The sequence below is a fragment of the Strix aluco genome, chromosome 3 (assembly GCF_031877795.1).
Source record: "Strix aluco isolate bStrAlu1 chromosome 3, bStrAlu1.hap1, whole genome shotgun sequence".
In the NCBI taxonomy this organism is placed as follows: Eukaryota; Metazoa; Chordata; class Aves; order Strigiformes; family Strigidae; genus Strix; species Strix aluco.
The window spans coordinates 31,662,077-31,681,622 of NC_133933.1; the positions used below are offsets into that span (position 1 = coordinate 31,662,077).

The 19,546-nt window shown below is 39.1% G+C and overlaps 1 long non-coding RNA gene across 1 annotated transcript; it reads left to right on the top strand.

Moving 5' to 3' along the window:
• The first annotated feature begins 1,610 nt into the window (after positions 1 to 1,610).
• Positions 1,611 to 19,096, top strand: LOC141921731 (uncharacterized). Its single transcript, XR_012622757.1, has 4 exons — positions 1,611 to 1,893; positions 2,419 to 2,633; positions 3,116 to 3,178; positions 18,828 to 19,096. It is a non-coding gene; the product is annotated as an uncharacterized LOC141921731 (long non-coding RNA).
• Positions 19,097 to 19,546: the final 450 nt, after the last annotated feature.

Sequence of the window (19,546 nt, forward strand, 5' to 3'; positions counted from 1 at the left end):
GGGTGACACTCTAACAGGGTCTATCGACAGCCCCTGATTCTGTGAGGGGACAAACCACCTCTGGTGTCCATGCAGGGAACCCAGCCAGGAGTAAAAGGAGACAGGACCGGAGGCACAGCTGTAGGGTACATCCAAGGAGTCCATCCTGGAGGCAGGCTATCCACAGTGTAGGGTCGAGGTCCATCCAGTAGGCAGGGCCAGGGGTGGGGCTGGAGACCAGCACTGCTGCAGTGTCACTGACAGCCCCAGGCTCAGCTGAAATGGGGTTCCTGGGCAATGGGTATGGTGGGTGGAGGCCCAGAGTAGGCTGGGCAAGGAGAGTGAGGGCTGTTAGTGCCCTTAGGGTCTTGACATCAGTACCCAAATAATTTGGGTTTTAGCATTTGGTATATGTGTATTTGTTTAAAAATGTCTTCAAAATGTTAGTTATAAAAAATCGTCAAAACTCAAGGAGGAAAAGGAACCTTCCAGAGCCCCAAGATGTACTGTAATTCTGAGCTGGTGACTGAAACTCCTGAGCAGGAGTCAATGACCTCAGAAAGCGACTCTGAAACAAGACTGGGGTGATGGCACGGCCCTGCACCAAAGAGCCGCCATGACGCGTGCCCCATGGTGACAGCACAGCTCACCAGTAAGGGCTGGGGAACGGGGGCTGTAGAGGGGGGTCTTGTCTCCATATCACATTGCAGAAACCAGCAGATTGCATTCACAAAGAGATTCAGAGCAATGAAATGAATGACAGAGTAAATAAAATGGAGCTGCAGTCAATAGCCATTGACCAACAGTTCTCTGCCTCAAAGGACTAGGAAAATCTGGAAAAAGACAGTAAGTGAAACTAAAATAAAACCCCTGTAAGTGTTTAGCTACCAGAAAGTTTCCTTTGTAATCTCTGACTTGTAAGGAAAGCAAAAGAAATGAAGGGGAAGATCTAAAGCTGGTGCTGCTGGTAGCTCTGCTATCTCCTCTTTTCTAAACCAGCAGCTGGGTCAGAACTCTCCTTGGGGTGCAGGAGGTTTGTGCTCTCTCCTCAACTTGTCCTGACAGACCTGAACCCAGACACGCACACACAGGCATTCCCGACTCCCAGAAATCATACAGAACTCTTATTTTCCTTATCACCCTGGCAGCCTGTCCAGCTTTACTTGTTTCTTATAGAATTTTCTGTTCTTCGGTGTTTTGGTTTAAGCTCTAGCAAATTGGAGTTGCAGAAGTATTAGTTATGTTTTTGCAAAGCTCCATTGCCTCCCCTATATGACAGATGTTAGAAGGAATAGAGATGAAAGCTTGTACCAAATACTCCGAGACATCTTGATTAGCAGAACATTTTTCAAAAACAGGCTTATATTTTACAACATTTGAAACCCATCTAATTACCACAGAACAGCAGAATGAGTTCAGGATGTTGAGAGGATCTGAAGACTGTCATTTTACAGTAAATAGCTTTAATCATCCTGATAACAGAACTGTGCTTTGTGTGTGAAAAGTCATTTCCCTTTTTTTCCCCCCACCAAAATGTTCCATATCAGCTTTCTCTCCCAGCTCAAGCCACAGAGGATGTGGACAGTCATGTTATATCTTATTTGCTTTGTCTGCTGATTAAACAGGAAAGATTAGGCTCATGTCATGTTACCCTTCTAAAAATCACTGGTTTTACAAATATGTGTTCTGTATTTTAAAGATATTTACTCTTTGAAAGAGAGAGGATACAAGAGCATAAAATCAATGTAAAGAGTGGTTAGAACTGTGCCTAGTCTACATTTTTTCCTTTAAATCAAAAATGCCTTCATATTGTATTGTATCTTGCAGTTCTTGCACAGTCTCAGCTGGATGCTTTGGAACAGATCATCTTTCATCGTCTCAGATGTGGATCTGGCAAGGAGCTTCTGTGCTGAGGTTGAGTTCTGGGAAGTCTGAGCTCCTCACTGTTTGCTTCTGTCAGAAGGAAGAAGGTCACAGATAAACTTAATTGTGATGTTACCGCACAATTAGGGTTATGAGACAATGTCTGGAAATAATTTTATCTGCAATTAAAATCCAAAAGGCAGCAGAAAGAAATCATTATATTTATAAAATCAACAAAAGGCATATAACATCCTAGCTATTGAAAGTCAGTTGGACAGACACTGAATATTTTTGGCTTGCTTGATGATAATGGTTCACGAAAGTTGCTCACAAAAATGATGTAAATTTCATAAACTGGATTTGAATATTGTCGCTAGTCTGCATTTATGCAAAACCAACAAACACTTTCTCTACAAAGTTATGTCTTATTGTGGAAAAGTACATTTCCCTCGGGCTTTCAAACCCCTTTACGCTGATTGACACAGTCAGGGTCCTGTCCCTCCTGGCTCCTGCTGCGGGTGTGCAGGTGGGGACCCCAGGCTCTCCGACAGGAACTTACCCTCTGCTTCGTCTTAGGTTCTGCTTCTCAAGACGTGCTGAGTTCGAGAGAGGCTGAAAGTGATGGGAGAGGAGGAAGTCATGCCCAAAAGGCTCACGTGCCAAGCACTGGATAAACTATAACTTCACCCACATGTTTCCTTCATAAGGAGTGTTCCTGTCACACCATTTTCAATCGTCGTTTACTTGTTCTTTTCATTACTACAGCTGGCAATGTTTTAAAATGCACACAGGTAAGTCTGAAGACAAATCCCAACAGAAAATCAGAAAGCAAAGCCTAACAGATTGCTTTGCTTTTGTAATCCACTATTGTAAATAAATGTGCATGCTGGAATTGATTAATTGCTTCCTTTCCAGTGCAAGCACAATTATTCATTGATTCATTTTTGTCAGGCAAGTTCCAGGTCACTTTATGTTTCACAGCTTGTCATAATGGAAAAGGGAGGTTTACCAATCATGTGAATCACTTCACTAGGTATTTAGGAGCAAATAGGCTATGGGAGACAGAGGGTAGCAGGAAGATCCAGAAGCAACCACACTGCAGCACCACAGCCCCAGAGGGGTTGCCTCTGGGTAGGCAGAGAGAGAGAAGAGACTGCTCTCTCTGCGTTTTCATGGGCTTTCTTTCTAACAAAGAAGCAAAGAAAAAATACTGATATACTGAACGACCGGTTAACCTTCTCATTTTTCAGGTGCTCTTTTTCTCTCTCTGTAGATCAAGATTTAAATGTCTCAGCAGAGCTGCCTGGAGAGTACTCAGATCTTCCCCAGGACCTCAGTATGTTCTTTCTCAGTCACTTTCATGGAAGTAAAACAGGCAAGAAATTTGATGTGGTAGAAATCTAGATGGTTGGCCAGCTACAACTGATATCAAATAGACTCCATATTTTGTTTTCTAATAATGCATATATGACAAAAAGCTGCTTTTGGGGGAGGGGGGGTGTGTCATTTGTTTAGCTGTTGTTACAAGTGATACAATAGTTGCATCTTTGGATGTTACAGCTGGAATTTCTTATTTAGCCATGAAGTTTGTTCCTATGGACTAAGATGTCTCTTGAGGAAGAATGCTTTTAGTGCACTGGTAAAATATGTCAAAAAACCCCCAACCGATTGTTGCTGGCAGCTAGGTTACAACTATCAGGGAACTATGCCCACTGTGAACAAATGCTAAATAATCAGCATGGTAATTCATTATTGTGGGAACCTCAGTAGGACTGGATAGGACTTGATAAGGTACCATGACTCATATCTTGAAATTGTTCTCTATATCTTAATAAGAAATAATCTAAACTAGACACATCTCTGTCCTGCCATTGTTAGGATAGTTTTAATGATTGTTTTACAGATGCCAAAGATCAGCTCTCCACTGATAGTGCTGAGGTCTGTAAGTAGCTAATGATTGTTATAAAACTGCACCCAAGAAGGGACTTTAAACTCCCATGAAAGTCTGATTAAGACCAGGGTTTCTGAGAGGTGATGACTGCCCGGTAGCAGCTTTGTATTCATATCCCTCTAGGGATTTGTTCCTGTTCTCAGCTACCTGTCTGAAGTCCAAACAAATTTGTCCTTGGTTGGGTATGATGGGTCCTATATCTCTGCTGCCTGTGGTACCTGCATGTGCATGTGGCTCTGGTTCATTATGCAGTTTATTTCTTGTAGTATTTCTAGTAGTAAAACCCAGAAAAAAGACATACAGTCCAAAGTAATGAAATGGATGAGTTGCTAGCCTAATATATGGTCATGCTTAGCTGCTCTACCTGACCTCAGAAATCCGTATGGCATAGGTTATGAATTAATTTCTTTATAAAGAGGTACAAAATGCTACACAAGTTTTGTCATAGGAGTCTCCCAGCTGGTTTATAGAACATCCTCCAATATTTTGGTATTGATCACGTGCAATCTTCAAAAATTAACAAGTACAGAGATCTAGTAGTAAATTAGTTTACTATTAGATCTCATACAGTTACGTTCAGTTATTTTTATTTTTCTCAAATATTTTTCTGTGGCCCAAAAGCCTAGGGTCATGGGGACACAAGGAAACTGCTGTTGCAGACCATGCTGCATAATACAACCTAAGCTTGGGAGCTGGGGCATGATTCTGAGGCTGTCAGATGGGGACACGCTTGGTATTGCTGAGATTTTGAGGACTAAAGATGCTTTAACTGGAGCGCCTTTCATGTATCCTATATACATCTAGGGAAAAATAATGAAAGAATAAAGAGAAGGGGAGAATTTCATCTTGTGATAGATGTCTCTGTGGCTGAGCACAGCAGTACTGAGATGAGGGAGGGTCAGGACTATCAGAATGGTTGCCCACGTCTCCTGATGAAAGTTGCGGTGTTACTGCACAGCCTCCCACCCACATCGCAGCCTCAGGCAGTTACATCCAGCCCTGTCTATAGCAGTCCTAAAATGTGTGTCCAAACACAGCTGTGAATAATATTTTTAGACATGCACAGGAAGACTGAATATTCTGCGTTGTGTGATTGGAAGACTTTGAAAGGTTCTGGGAGGCCTTAGTAAATCCAGAAGGGATGCTTTCAGCACAGTGGAACATTAAAAGTTCCCAATATTTTTCAAGTTTTATAATGCTGTGACAAAAAATATCACTCAGACTAGGCAATCTTCATGGAAATATTTAGTCTTCTATCATGTGGGAAACAGACTGCAGCTCTTAAATTCTGTTCTGCAAATTCAGAGTCAAAGGGTAATGATTTCCCACGTGGGATAAATTGATATATTATATGCAGTTGCTGAGAGCAATGATTAGGAATTAGAAGTCCTTGCAAGACTCCTGAACTCTAACTTTTTATTATGTCAATGATATTGCTTTAACAGAGCTAATTTAATAAGTAAAACAATACTGTCTCTAAAATGGACATTCTTCATTTTTTCCAATGCTTTGGACTTTCTCTTGCATTAGACATATTAGCCTAAGTTCATCCTTGCCATAATTTCACTGGTGTGACTGGAGCAATGTGAAGGATGTACATATATGCCAGTTTGCAGCCATAGCACGTTATAAAACTCTTCATAATAAGCAGGATAGTCTGGATTGCACAGTCTCTGGTGGTTTTCCAGTGTAATCTCATCCTGTTTAAACTGACTGCAGGCAGGAATGGACAGGAAACCTCCTGTTTGTATGATTGTGCTGTTTGGAGGTTCATTGTGACACCAGAATTTGTTAATTACTCTGTGATGCTCAGATTTTAGCTTAGTTATGTGCTTAAATGTATTTATGCAAAGTTATTGTATTTCAAGAATGCTCATGATTTACTTTCATAATCACAGCTTAATTAAGCTATATTAACTTAAAAAAAAAAGACCACAACACACTCTTGAACAATATACATATGGTATTTTTGCTTTGCTTGAAACATATTAATATTTTTTACCACTATCCTACATTTTAGAAATTTTAAAGAGCTTTAAAACAATGATTACTAATATATGTTTGCATGTACACCCACTTAGATGACACTGTGTACGTAACATCTGGTAATCATGATTAACCTTTCCAGACTGCCCAGCACAGAAGTCAAATGGCACAAATTATCCCTCTCCTGATCATGTGCCAGGTTATCTCTCTCTCTCTCTAGAGGTAATGATGCAATTTTCATCTTTACTGAACTATGGTCTATGTCTTCTTGCCCCTCTATCCATTTCTTGCATTGAGTTCACAAAACAAAACCAAAAAACCCCTACAACTGTTAGGTTGAATTAGATATTCTTAAAATATGCCCCAGGTACCTTCTATTTCAGATTACTAGTATTACAGCAGATGTATGATAATTTCCATATTGAATATAAAGACAGAAAGAGATCCTATAGGATCTTCATAAACTGGAAAAGGTGCTGCCACGTATAAAGTTTATCTCTCTCCTCCTCTTAGAACCTGGCTTTGCTGTTCTGTAGCTCAGGGCTTTGAAAGGTGGGGTATTTCCATGCACGGGAGCAAAGTAGCCCAAATTTAGTCATAAATCTGCTGTGTATGCAGCAGGAACTCTTCTTTTCAAAACATAGGAAACTCAGACCTTGGGGGGGGGGGAAGGAACGACTAAATGACACAGAAAATCTGCGCTTTACCTGAGGTGGCGAGGAAATGCGTGAGTTATGTCTGTTAGAGAGCCGTGGGAGAGGCTTGTGTGCAAATGAGTTTGAGGCTGTCAAGTCTCCAGGCGGTGACTGTCACAGGTGAGAGGTGTTAATTAGGCAGCCCTGCCTTGCAGGGAGCCCCAGCTCTTTCTCACTCTGCTGATTCACACAGAATAATTCATTACCCAGCACTGCTCTTTGACTGTCACAAACAAATCATGGACTGGAATTTTTTGCATCCTTCTCTCCATGTAGGAGACTCTATTTTGAATATAATGAAATTTTTGCATTACAAAACTTGTTGGTTTTTTTTTTTTAAGCAACAGGTCAAGAAATAAGATTTTATATGGTTTTGTTTATTCATATAGCATCTAGTGCACCCAAATATCATATCCACTTGAGGGCAAATCCATATGTTATTACATTTATCTTCTAAGGTTTGATTTGGTCACTGAAATTTTTTTTTAAGCTAAGTTTTATTTTCTGTTGCTGCACTTATTCATTTTACCAGAACCAGAATGTGTCAAGAGAGTGCAGGAGATGATGTTCTCTCTCTTTAGAAAAACGATACTAAAGAAACTTTGTAAGAAACTCTCTACAAAGATGCCTTTTATTAATGTTTAAAAACATAGATGAGCATGTGGACATGATGATGATTATTCAAACAGAAAAAGAACTTGCCTGCTGTCATTTCAAGATACACAGTGCATTTTGCTGCAATGATAGAGACAACTGGGTCACACAGTTTTAAATAACAAAGTTGTGGACCTAAGTCCCTTATAATTAGAGGAGAAGTTTTTCACAGATAAAGCAGATATACATTTCTGGAGAATTCAGTGATGAATAGTATTGAGAATTGTCCTGTTACGGTGTCACTGTGGTGCTCATATGGGATTATTTCCAAGTTTGTAAACTATGAGCACCTGGGGAGGTACTTTAACCGTTTGCTGACATTTAGTGCATCAGAGACTGTGGATTTTTGACCTTTTTTACCTTCCCCTGTAGTGCTGAGACATTAGTATTGGAAAGTATGGAAAACTAAGATGAGGACATTTGGATTTAAGTGTGTGATGAATTCTTATCCCAACATACCACAACAATTACTGTGAGAAAGACAGAAATTATCCTACCTGCAGACAGCTCAGGCAAGACCCCAGAAGATCAGTGCTGCAGAAGCAGCTTAGGCAGAACAGCCATTCAAGGGTACTTTTTTTCTTTACACACTTCTCAGGAACTTGGCTGACACTTCTAAGGTGGAGAAGAGCAATATTCCTTGTACTGTGGCAAGGGCAAGCTATGGTGTTTTCAAGGGACTAAGCCACAGCCCTGAGCATTGTTCTCTAGAAAGGGAAAATTTTTCCCTCCTCACTAACTGCAGAGTTCTTAGCTGCAAAAAACCTTTCTTGAATCACACAGAAAATTAAAATATATTTATTTCATCCTAAAACTTTCCATCTTAAAACTTCATCTCAAAATATCCTGAAACTTTTTTTTTTTTTTTTTTTTTTCTCTCTCTTCAGGATGAGAAGAGTTAAGTTCTTGCTTTGTGAAGGGAACTCAGTTTGGCTTTCAAAATTTTATTCTGGCTCTTTCACCTGCACACAATTATGGGTAGAAATGCATATCGTTTCTTTGGTTGAAGGCTAAGCATGCATTTGTTGGCACAATCAGATAATTATCTATCCAAGTAATATAAAACAATTGTAAAGGTATTCGCAGCCCACTTCACTTTATTCACAATTACCATAAAACTAAGGGAATGTGAGGAATGAAGTCTGGCTTCATCCTTGAACAAAGCAGAAACTTCTAGAAAATACAGTTTAATTACATTCCTCCTTCTGCTGGAAAGGTTGTACATCAGGAAAAGTCTTCTGAGTCTTTTCTGTGGCATAAATGTAGCCACCATATAAAACCTGTACTAAGAATTGTCAAATATAACAATTTTATGATGTCTGTTCGTCATCTGGGCAGTAAAAAGAAGCTTTCCTTAATGAACGTGTTGATCTGACAGATGAGGGCCAAGGAAGAAGCAGCACAAACGCAATACCACAGCTTCACAGAAGAACACAGAGGTGAATATTTTAAAGACAGAGGCACAAAGAGTTTTTACCAATATACGGTTGTTTTGTCATTGCTGGTGGTGACAGGGTGAAGGTGGATCATAGGTGTGAATTCAGCCAAGGAGGACTGGACAGGGCTGAGACCCCAGTGCATATTGCCCAAAGAGACTGGGGGGGGGGTCAGAAGCACAGGCTATCAGATACCTTAGAGGGTATGTAAATAGGGAGGTATGCTATTGAAGTTTGGGTTCTTGGATTTGTTTAAAAACAGAGTGAGATTATAACTGACTCCTGTAGATTTGCCCTTTATAGTAAGTTGAATAAAATAGCAAGGATTTCGGAAAAGCACACAATTTTCTCTCTCTCCATGCTGAAATACAGCTTTAGCCTCTGTGGGTGGCTAGGAGAGTATCACAGTGTCGATAAATGATAGGCACCTTTTTTTTTTTTTTTAAGCAAATTTTCCAGGGGTTTAGAGACATTATTATTAAAACAGACCTAAATGCTGCATGCTTCCACTGACATCAGTACAAACCTGCCAAAGTGGTTACGCTCCAGTCGGATCAGATCCTGCTGGCCATGTCTCCGATTGTTTACACAGGTGTAAATTAAGTGTGACTCTACTGTGGCCAGCACAGGCATTAATCATCATGTCAGCGTAATAGAGTCGCCTTCAACTCTCCATTGAACTTATTGAGGTTCCTACCCTGTGATAAATGTACCATAGCAAAAGTGGCATGGAAATGCTTATCATGCACCATGATGCCCCTTCGCATGCACACAGGCATTTGGGAGCTGGTACTTCCATCACCAGTGGTGCTTTAGGAAACTGCTCTGTGGTTTGTGCTTTGTGACTGTGAGGTGCTGCACGCTCGTTGTCACTCATCAAAATCTGTTTGCTGAAGCTCTTTGGTACTACTTGAGACCTTTCTCCCTCTCTCACAGCCTTATTATGTCAGATTTGGTAATGCCAGCTCCCAAGGAACTGTGGTTCATCTCAGAACACGGAGCAGTGTCTCTAAAGGACAAATTAAGTCAGCCACAACTCTGAGGCAGTACTGGCCCTGAAAGACAACAATGCATCAACTGCTTGGAAAGGAGCCTTAATGCCTGGTGGAAGTCAAGATTTACATGGTAAAATGGACTAATAGCTACTACAGTAAAACATCTGTAGGAAAATGTTATGGATCCATAAGAAGGTAGCAGGGGTTATAAGAAGAATTTATTATTGCAGCGGTCTAGTTTATTCTTTCTCACAGAATTGCAAAACTGAGTTTTGTGTTGAGATGATAGACTCAGGTAGTTCAGATTGTTCTTAACAATTTGTTATTTATGTTAGTAATACGGATTATAAGAATATAAGTTTTTGTTCATCTTTAAAATACAACAGACAAAACTGTTGTTCTGAAGTTCATACTGAGAAGTTGGCTCTCACTGTTTGTAAACAGGCACACAAACACAAAGGGAATTTGTCTGCACTTAAATGGGTCCTGAGAGAATAACTGCTTTCTGCATGTGTTCTCTTTTTTTATGCTGAGTTCTGCAAGGCTGGTTAAAACAAAGTAAAAAGATTTAAAAAAAAAAAAAAAAGAAATTTTACTCTTCATAACTGATGACTTATGGTTGTGGAATGTTCAAGCTGAGTGGGTTTTTATTATTATTGCTGTTGTTATTAGGAAAGTAAGCAAGGACATGGACACAAGCCATAGGCTCTACCTAGAGTGGACCACTACTTGTTCTGTGTGTGTTAGAGCAGTTTGCAGCTGTGCCATGGGGAGGGGGAGTGTGTGTCTGTGCAACACAACTGATACTCAGGAATTCTCTGGGAATATTGTGAGTGAGTTTGAGCTATAGACACTGTGATCATGCACTGCTCAGGTCAGGTCTGAAACCTTCCAGCAGGTCACAAGAATGGGCCATGTCTATTATGGTTGCCCATTTTCCTACAAACTTTGGAGAAGTAACACTGAATAAACAAGGGTGCATATTTTGTTCTGTGGTCTCCAGAAATATGGCATCGCATAGTTTTAGTCATGGAATACACTAATTGGGAGAGATTTTATTTTGTAATATCAGAACTTTCTTATATCAAAAATTCTGGATTAAAGAAAACATTTGGGAACTGAAGCTGAATCTTGTCAGTGGCCTTATGAATAGGATTTTTACATTCAGATTTTAAGGCTCTTCACACGTTTTCTTTAGAAAGCTCAAGTTTCTCTTTTGGGGGCTGAGTTTGTATTATAATGAATCAGTAAGTGTGAAAGCAATATGAAAATAAGTTGTTAATTCTTGGGAGGAACAGTCATTCAGAACCACCTATCAATAGAAAACTGTCTTCAATAGGCTACAGCTTTCAAATGTTGAAGGCAAAAAGGATGGCTATATAGTCTACGTAAATATAACTATTTTAAGACTGTATAGTGCCTGCCTTTGTCCTCAGAAAGAACAGTATCAATGAAGGCTTAATATTTTCTGTGTTAGATAAGTTTCTATCTATTTATTTCACAATTAACATAAAAATCTAGAAGGTATATAAAGATATAGTTAATATAAAATTCTTAGCAAAATGTCGAAAATATATTTGAGTCACCAAAAGCCTGCTCAAATAAATTGGATTGTTGATTTCTAACTGCCCAGGCAGTGGTTCTGTGGCTGCCCTGGAGATCCCTGGCATGAAGGTGTCCTGAAGACTGGGATGTTACAGATTGCATAGGCAATGCAACACTGCAAACCATTTGAATTTATGAAGATGTCTTCGAGACTAGAATTCATTTCTGGTTTTAATTTTTCCATCACTGATGTGCTGAAGAGAGGTTACCCAAATGGTTTTGCTCACTGATACTATAATAAAGCTGAGAGATGAAGGTGGACTTCAGCATCCCCAAGCATTCGCTTAGCCCAGAAGTTAAAAGGCTTGGATGCAACGACAAGAATAAAATTAACATTTAAACAGGATAAGCAAGAATCTGTGGTGTAGTTTGGCCAGGGAGCCACATAAAAGAAAAAAGCAACTTCTATGAGAGACGGTAGCAGCATTGCAACATTAATGTTTTCATTTTTAGGGTGAATCAAATTACTGACTTTTTTGTCCAATTTTTACAGTAATATTCTTTCAGGCCCCAGAATGCAGTATTAAAGCAGATACAAGACTTGGGTTCAGATGTCATTGGGTAACTCAGTGACATCTGAACAACCCAGGGTTTACAAGCAATCTGTGGTTCTAAATTACGTCTGCCAAATGTTACATAAAACAATCAGACTTGCACAAATCAAAGCTGTTGAAAACTATTTGCATGCTGGATTATAGGGAGATAAAGCTTAATGAACATTACTGCCAACAAATAACATCTGACTTGTTTCTGCAATATGTATGGAGTGCTTGAGATAACTGGGGGCACATTTTAGGTAACAGTGTTGACTTAAAATAAAAAATAGCCCTACGCTTCCTGTGACTTGAAATCAGGAAAGACCACTAATATCACCTGCAATTTTTCAAAGGCAGATAAATGTGGTTTCATGCCAACAATTTTATTTGCTTTCATAATTTTGAGATAGCACATCTTCTCTTACCAGACTCTAAGCAAAATATGAAAAGTGTCCATTTTAAAAATCTTTGCTTAACTCTTTAGTCAGCTCTACCAATCTCTGTCCTTTTATGGTGTAAAAAGAATTAGGAATCTGTCTTGCTGGAAATCCTTGTGCACTTTTTAAAAGTTTGCTTTGATTTGCCAATATGCCTTTCTTTTGAATCCTTATGCTTGCCTAGGTAGCAAAACAATATTGATTCGATCAGCTCATGTGCAAAGCAGACCAACTTTTTCTCTGGGCTTCCCAACACAGCTAATATTTTGGATCAAGCAGCACTTTCATGGCTTTATATCCAAAATAAATTTGTATAAATCAGGAGAATTGGGGCCTGTAATGATTTATGGTCAAATATTATGCCTTGAGATGATAGCTCTTCTTTGTTTTCCTCAGGACTGTGAGAGTTTAGACCAACTTGTATGTTGGTTTAGACCAACTCAAAACAGATGAATTGTACTTGACAACTTGGGGAGAGCTTGGCGAAATACTGCCAGTGAAATCTTGGCTGTTACTGGAAGGTAGCAGGAATTTTGCCATTAACTTCATCTGGGACAGATTTCTTCCTTTTGCTTCTTATCCCTGGTGGAGCGTGCTTAATCTCGGGCCAGCGAGATGAAGCAGCAATGAAGATGGCATGGTGATGTAAAACATCAGGAATAAGGGATAAAAAGTTGAGTCCAGAGGGCTAGATAAATATTTATTTGTCCTGTGCCCAACCACAGAAGGGAAAGGGACTGATACATGTAGATCTTCTTTCTAGAACAGATGGAAATCCTTCTTAGATCCTTATAATCTGTGAGCAAAATTTCTCAAAAATCCTCTTTATATTGTGGAGAGACTTTAAAGTAGAGTAGAAAGTTTTGTTTCTTAGGGAAAAAAAAAGAAAAGAAAAAAAAGAAGAAAGCACAACTGCTTAGCATAAGAAATCACTTGTTCATCATATAAATCAATAAAATCTTCTATTTGTTAATTTAAATGAGTAAAGTTTTATGTATTATGTATGTCAGATCAAAGTAAACTCGGAATATACAAAATATTCCAGGCTTGTATATATGTTACAAATTGCTGTGTCTGACTAAATTATCCTTCCTGGATTTATGTTGCAGCTATGTGCGGAGTTTCAGCAATACTACAAATTTGTCATAAATAATCCATAACAAAGGTGATAATTTCAGTGAGGAGACCTGGCAAATGTGTTTCATATGCCAATGTAATTTCCAGTTTCATGTGCAGTCAGCATTTCCTACAACTCCAGTCTGTCACTCCCTGTTTAGGACCTGATTTTCAATTTCCATTGCTTTCAACTGAAATTAGCTAAATCTGCCAGAGAAACAAACCTTCTTAAAACTAACCCCAGAATTATTAGTAATAAGGTATCTATAAAAGAGACCAATTTCTGTCTCTTACAATTCTATAAGTGATAGCTAAGATAGAGATGGATCTTTTGCTACAATAAAAGAGCAAATCAGGAGGAAATTATAGGTGTGATAGGAGAATGTATTCTGTACTGACTGCAGAGAACTGTCTTCATCCTTAAAAAACCAATAGTTTTGCTAAATTACCAAGATGAATGTTATACTACACCCAGATTGTAAAATCTTTTAAATATATTTTAAATGGACATCTAAATACAGGTCATATTTTCATTTCCTAGGTATACTCAAATATTTGCAGACTAGACTGTGTTTAGTGTAAATTTCCTTTCCTACCACCATTGAATTCCCACCACCCAGTGTCCCTTTCCTACACCCAGACATGGGTTTGATGGCTGTATTTGTTGATTCTTGCCCCTTGTAAGGGATATTGTCTTCCCCACTGCTGTTTTAGCTGTGAATATTGCTGTTAATACTTTTATGGTCATTGTAATATTCGATATGTGGTATGTGAGAATATATGTCCCCCAAATATACCATGACTGCAGATACCTTTCCCACATGCTGCTCCTTGTGGATTCTCCCTCATTGTAGTTTTTATATGAAGTCTTGGTCCTCAAGGCCATGGGAAATGTCAGTCTACATCCTGAATTATATGAATAATTTTAGGAATGTTATCATTATGTAATGAGACAAATTATTACTCTGTGTGTGTGAAATACCATTGTAGCAGCTGAGAACCTCAGCAGTAGACTGATGTTCTACTGCATTTGGTACTGGAAAAAACACTTAAACTGCAAGACTACTTACTAACATTTAATCAACAGGCTCTTTTCTAGCACTTCTATTCTTTGAAATCTGACTTAATTGGTTTATATAAAGCATTAATTACTAAAAGAAATTTAAAAAACCGGGAGGGAATCCATGTGGTCCAAGATTCTTCAGTGATAACACAGTGGGATTCTTGTGTATGATTTGGCAAAGTTTAATTGGTTTAAGTAAGAGAGTTCATATGAGATCCACTGGATCTCATTCTTGAACAAATCAGGTGTCAGGAGCATAAAATACTTGTTATCTGTGTAAACGAATCATTCTTTTTACCCTTTAGTACTATTAAGTAATGTTAACTAAGGAGAAAGAGCCAGAAGAACTTGAAACACAAAGGCAAGAGTTTTGCATTCTTTTCAGATGCAGATATTTGAAACAAATTTGAAAAGACTGTTTCAGATTTTGAATCTTCTGATATGTTTTTAAAGTAATCAGTTCTAAAACACACATACCTACAGTCCCAGTGGGGCCAAATACAAATTGTGATAGCGATGTTTACATCCCATTAGAGATGATGAATTAGAAATTGCCACAGAGCATCACTGTGATAAAAAATAGTAGCCAAGTTTAACCTCAGTCTTTTAGTGCTGCAGTAAACAAGTGAAAAAGCATTGTAATCAGTTTTGCTTAACTAAAATATATTTTTTGCTACAAGTAATCTTGCAAGAGCAAAAGATGACTTTTTACTGACGAAAACTGAAATTCATGCTGGTTTAAAATTACATTATTGAAATGTAAACACACTCAGCAGGACCAAAAATGTTGTCTATGCAGTTACACAGCAAATGAAATGTATTTGCACTTGCAGGAACCACCACGGTAAACATAATTTATCTAAGTAATAAACCAAATATTCCAATACCATCTAGAGTCTTTACATGAGCTAAAATTTCTCTGCATAAAACACCACCTCTGTCTCCCTCTCTCTTAGAATTCCAGCCAGTTTTATTGATTTCAAAGAACGACAATGAAATTCAACAAAGGCTGAATTCATTGTAAAGCATTGTTCAACTGCACACTATGGAAATTGGTTGCTAGTGACTCCCAACTGAATTTCTCCCTGACTGGATTCAAATCCCTAGTTCCTTTCAGACTGAAATAACTACTAGGATATTTGTATTTTTGAGATGATGGTCGTTAAGCTCTGCTTACTTACACAGTTCCCCCTTGCATGGACTGACTTCCTAGCAGCTTAGGGGGAGTAACTACAGACTGGTAACTGGAGCCCTGTGGAAGGAGAGGGCTGGAGTTCAGTTCCTTTTCCCATGTATGCCTAACTAAATACCTAAATAGATGCTGGAGCAGTGATGGGGAGACAGGTTCTCCGCTGAAAGAAAATTTCTTAACTTTTAATCATGCTCGAGATCATTCTTTGTCCAAAGACATATTTAAATATTCTGTTGAAGTTGAATTGTTTCCAAAGATGAGACTAATATATGTAGTAAACTGCTTACAGGTGTGGCTCAGCACAGGCATGCTGGAGCTGATATCTGAGGTGCCAAATCAAGAGGGAGAAGGAGATGGCAAGGTTGAAAGGACAGAAATGGACAGGTAAGGAGGTAGAGATGTTGGTAATGAAGCCAGCCCATAAAAGCAGACTATTCTGCTACTCTTCTTTGCAGGCCCCAACACATATGATGTACTTTGAGCACGTCCATCAGATCAGGCTTCCCAGAAGAGCCAGAGCAGTAACAAGTTCATAGTTCCCAGTAGGGCTTAAGAACAAGCTGGAAGTTTGTTGCTCTTCCTTGCCAATGTCGTAGGTAGCTTGTGAATGCCCAGAAGCAAATCCTATCCCCTCTCTCTCCAGAGCATTACTCTTCAAGTGCCACAGGACTCTCAAAACAGAGGAACATGGGGCTTGAGGAATTAAATTTTACTCTTTGATGCTTGACTTAGCAGTTAGCCTAATTATTATTGTAGATTTGACAGGCAAGTTGTCTTTCTGTGTCCCACTCTTTTGACTATTCATATATATAGATTGTGAAGATTTTTTTCTATAATGCTTTAAAATGCCAAAGTTCAGTTTTAAAATGAAAGAAAGCACAACCTCACCTCTCAGACATTTGAAAGCCTTTAAGGCTTGGACAGAAAATGAAGAAGGGTGTCTAACTTTCATGAAAACATGTATTTCCCCCCGATCTCTTTATTTATTTTGGTAAGAAGTACACAGAAAGCAGATAAATATGTTGAAATTAATCACGTGTGTTGGAAGTGTGGGAAAAGCAAAACAGTGAAAAATCTGCAAGACACACATTTCCTTAACACATGGTGCCCAGAACAAACACAGGATGGAATAGAGATTCAGTGATTTGTGTTGCCGTGGCACCAAGGAGGAATGCGAAATGAAGTGGAGGCCATGCGGTCCCGTTCTTCCACTTTTCTCAAGGAACATTTGACATGACTATGTAGATTTATCTCCTGCTCTTCACCTTCTCTCAAGGATTGTTTTGCAGTACTCTGCGGACCTTATCTGTCATTCTTCCTCTTTTCCCACAAAAACAGCACACACCTTGCACCAAGGAATGTGCTGTGTCTTTACTCAAGAAACAACAGCTTGACCACAGTCCCACCCACTCACACACACATAATTAGATAAATACTACCCCGAGTCTGTATCTAACTTGGAGGGATGATAATCTGATACCAAATTGGAGGGACAGATCAATGAGTTTGTGCTCGTTGCCTGCCCCCCCCCCCCCCCAAGAAGGGACACTTTTTGGTAAGATTTGGGCCCTCGGCTATGCCAGGTGATTACCTGGGAATTAAGAGTGTGTGATTGCAATTGGGTTTTTGTGTGTAGTTCTATATCGCCAACCTGCAGTTTGTGCATTTATCATAGGCAATCTCAAAGAGTCTGTAGATGTTGCATAAGAGTAAAACGTACTATTTGTGAACCTGACTGCTTCTCTTGAATGCAACCGGACCTACAGCATACGGGCTGTTCGTGCATCTGGTGTCAGGCCTACAGTTACAGCCATAATTGGCATACCTATTAAGAGATAAGTCCAGCCGCCCCTCACCCCTCTAATCTCTGAGGACCGGCTAGAATGCAAGGGGATTCATCTCTTACCAAATTAATTCATTACCTTAAATGCAACAACGTGGAACTGATTTCTGCAGGAGAGGCTGTGAGATTACTGCAGGAACCCAAGCAAGGCCCAGATCCTGCCGCTGTGATGTGCTGATGAACTAAAACCTGTGAGACAAGCAATGAAATGTGTTGTGACACACACACACACAATTGAACTGCTGTGAAGGCTACAGTCTGGTTATATGGGCAAACCAAACACCAGCCTCATGTAAAGAATAACAAATGTAGAGAGACAATGAGATAGATCTATAAGGTGGTGTTCCAGTGCCAGTGTCACCAAGGAAAGCATGGGTGACAAATTGTGACCTACGTTCCGTGGCTGGTAGACACCAACCTTACCCCCTTGTAGCAAAGAAAAGGGAAGCTTCTGGGCAAGGAGATTTCTCATATTTAAACATTTCTACTGTATTTTTATGCTATGGCATCACCAGAGAAATTCCAAGAGAATTAGTGTTCAGTCAATGCTCAGTGGGTATAGGAAAACTATGGGGGGTGTGCATTTAGCAAGCCAAGCACTAAAGCTTTGGGAAATTTACTCCCAGACATGAGATGCCCTTGTGAAAAGCACATAGCAATGTAATCCATGATTTATGAGAATGAACTTTAAGAGTGAGATCTTCCAAAATAAATTGCTATTATCAAGGTCTGTGCAATCCTGGAACATTTAGCTATTAAGTACCGTCTTTTTCTCACTAGTGGTATAATTTGCATTTTGATTAAACTAGCCAAATATTTTGTTGAACAAAAGAGTATCTTAGTAAATGTAATTATGTTTTTGGTCTAGATGACCTTTTTCCCCAAAAAAACCCCATCATGGTTACCTTTTCTATTAACAAAAAGTTGATTAATGTAGTTGGATAAATTAATAAAGAAGAGATAACTGAATTAATCATACTTAATGTAATAGCAGATTGCTAGGAGCTTATGGATTAGTCTAAGCATTTCCCTTCATGTTATAGGCTAATATAAATAGACTATTCAAAAGTACTATATCCATTTTTTTCCTGGCCTTACCCACAAATTAACAGTGCACTAGTAAAAACTCTTGGCATATAACAGACAGAGGGTAACACTTGGGATAAAAGGACCACAGAGGTCCATGTTTTTCACTACTTGTTTTTAACAGGAACTGGAAATCTGTTCTGTTTGAAAATATAGATTTTAACTGTCACACAGAATAAAAGTCTGGTATTGATTTAAGATGGATTTGGAGAAATTCAGACCTTGCGGTTGATGAAGCAATTTTGAGCTGCTCTTTTTTGTTAATTACTGTCTTGCAGGTGTGTTTCCTGAGATCTGAGATAGATAGTGCAGCAGTTGACTGATGTACTTTCTCATGTTCATACTTTAAGAGAAAAGAGAGTCAATTCTATTCTTCCTTTTCTTTCATAGACCTTGCTATCGCACAACCTGTAATTATATCGACAGCTGGGACGCATGCAGAGGATGAACAAAGGGAGCGTGAGCCAGATGATAATGTTTTTCCACTCTCTGGAAGTGTGTGATTCTTCTTGAAGAAGAGACTGTCTGAAAGCATTGGATTCCAGCGTAGCTCAGCCTATGATAGACCCAAATGTATAATCACAGCCCTTAAAATATAATGAGTCCCCACCGTACAGTGAAACAATTCCAGACGTACATATGTGACATGAGAAGAACCAGGTGCCAAAAATTTCTCTTTTGTCTAGCCATAAAGTGCAAAAATATTCTCTCTAAAAGTAAAAATCCAGTGAGATCTTGAACATAAAACTTTGTTTATATATGTTCTTATCTGCCATATTTCTCTTCAGAATTTTTAAAGCACCTTCAGAAAAAAGGTTTTTTTGAAAAAGGACTTGAGGTCTCCTCCTGTGTTCAAGATAGTTGATAGTTTTTATGCATATGAATGTACGAGCATGTTTGTAAATCCAGAGTTGTATTGGACCTTTAATAGCACCCGGCTCAGCAGATGGTGACCAGCAGAAAAGACCTAGCCACCTTGTCTGCACCATCGTTGGCAGCTCCCACATTCACCATGAGCTTGGTGCCTAAGGCACCACCTACTAAGCAGAGACTGAGAGGTGATGGCTCTGGACAGAGAGGGCAGTAGCATGAAAAAGCAGGTGGTGTTC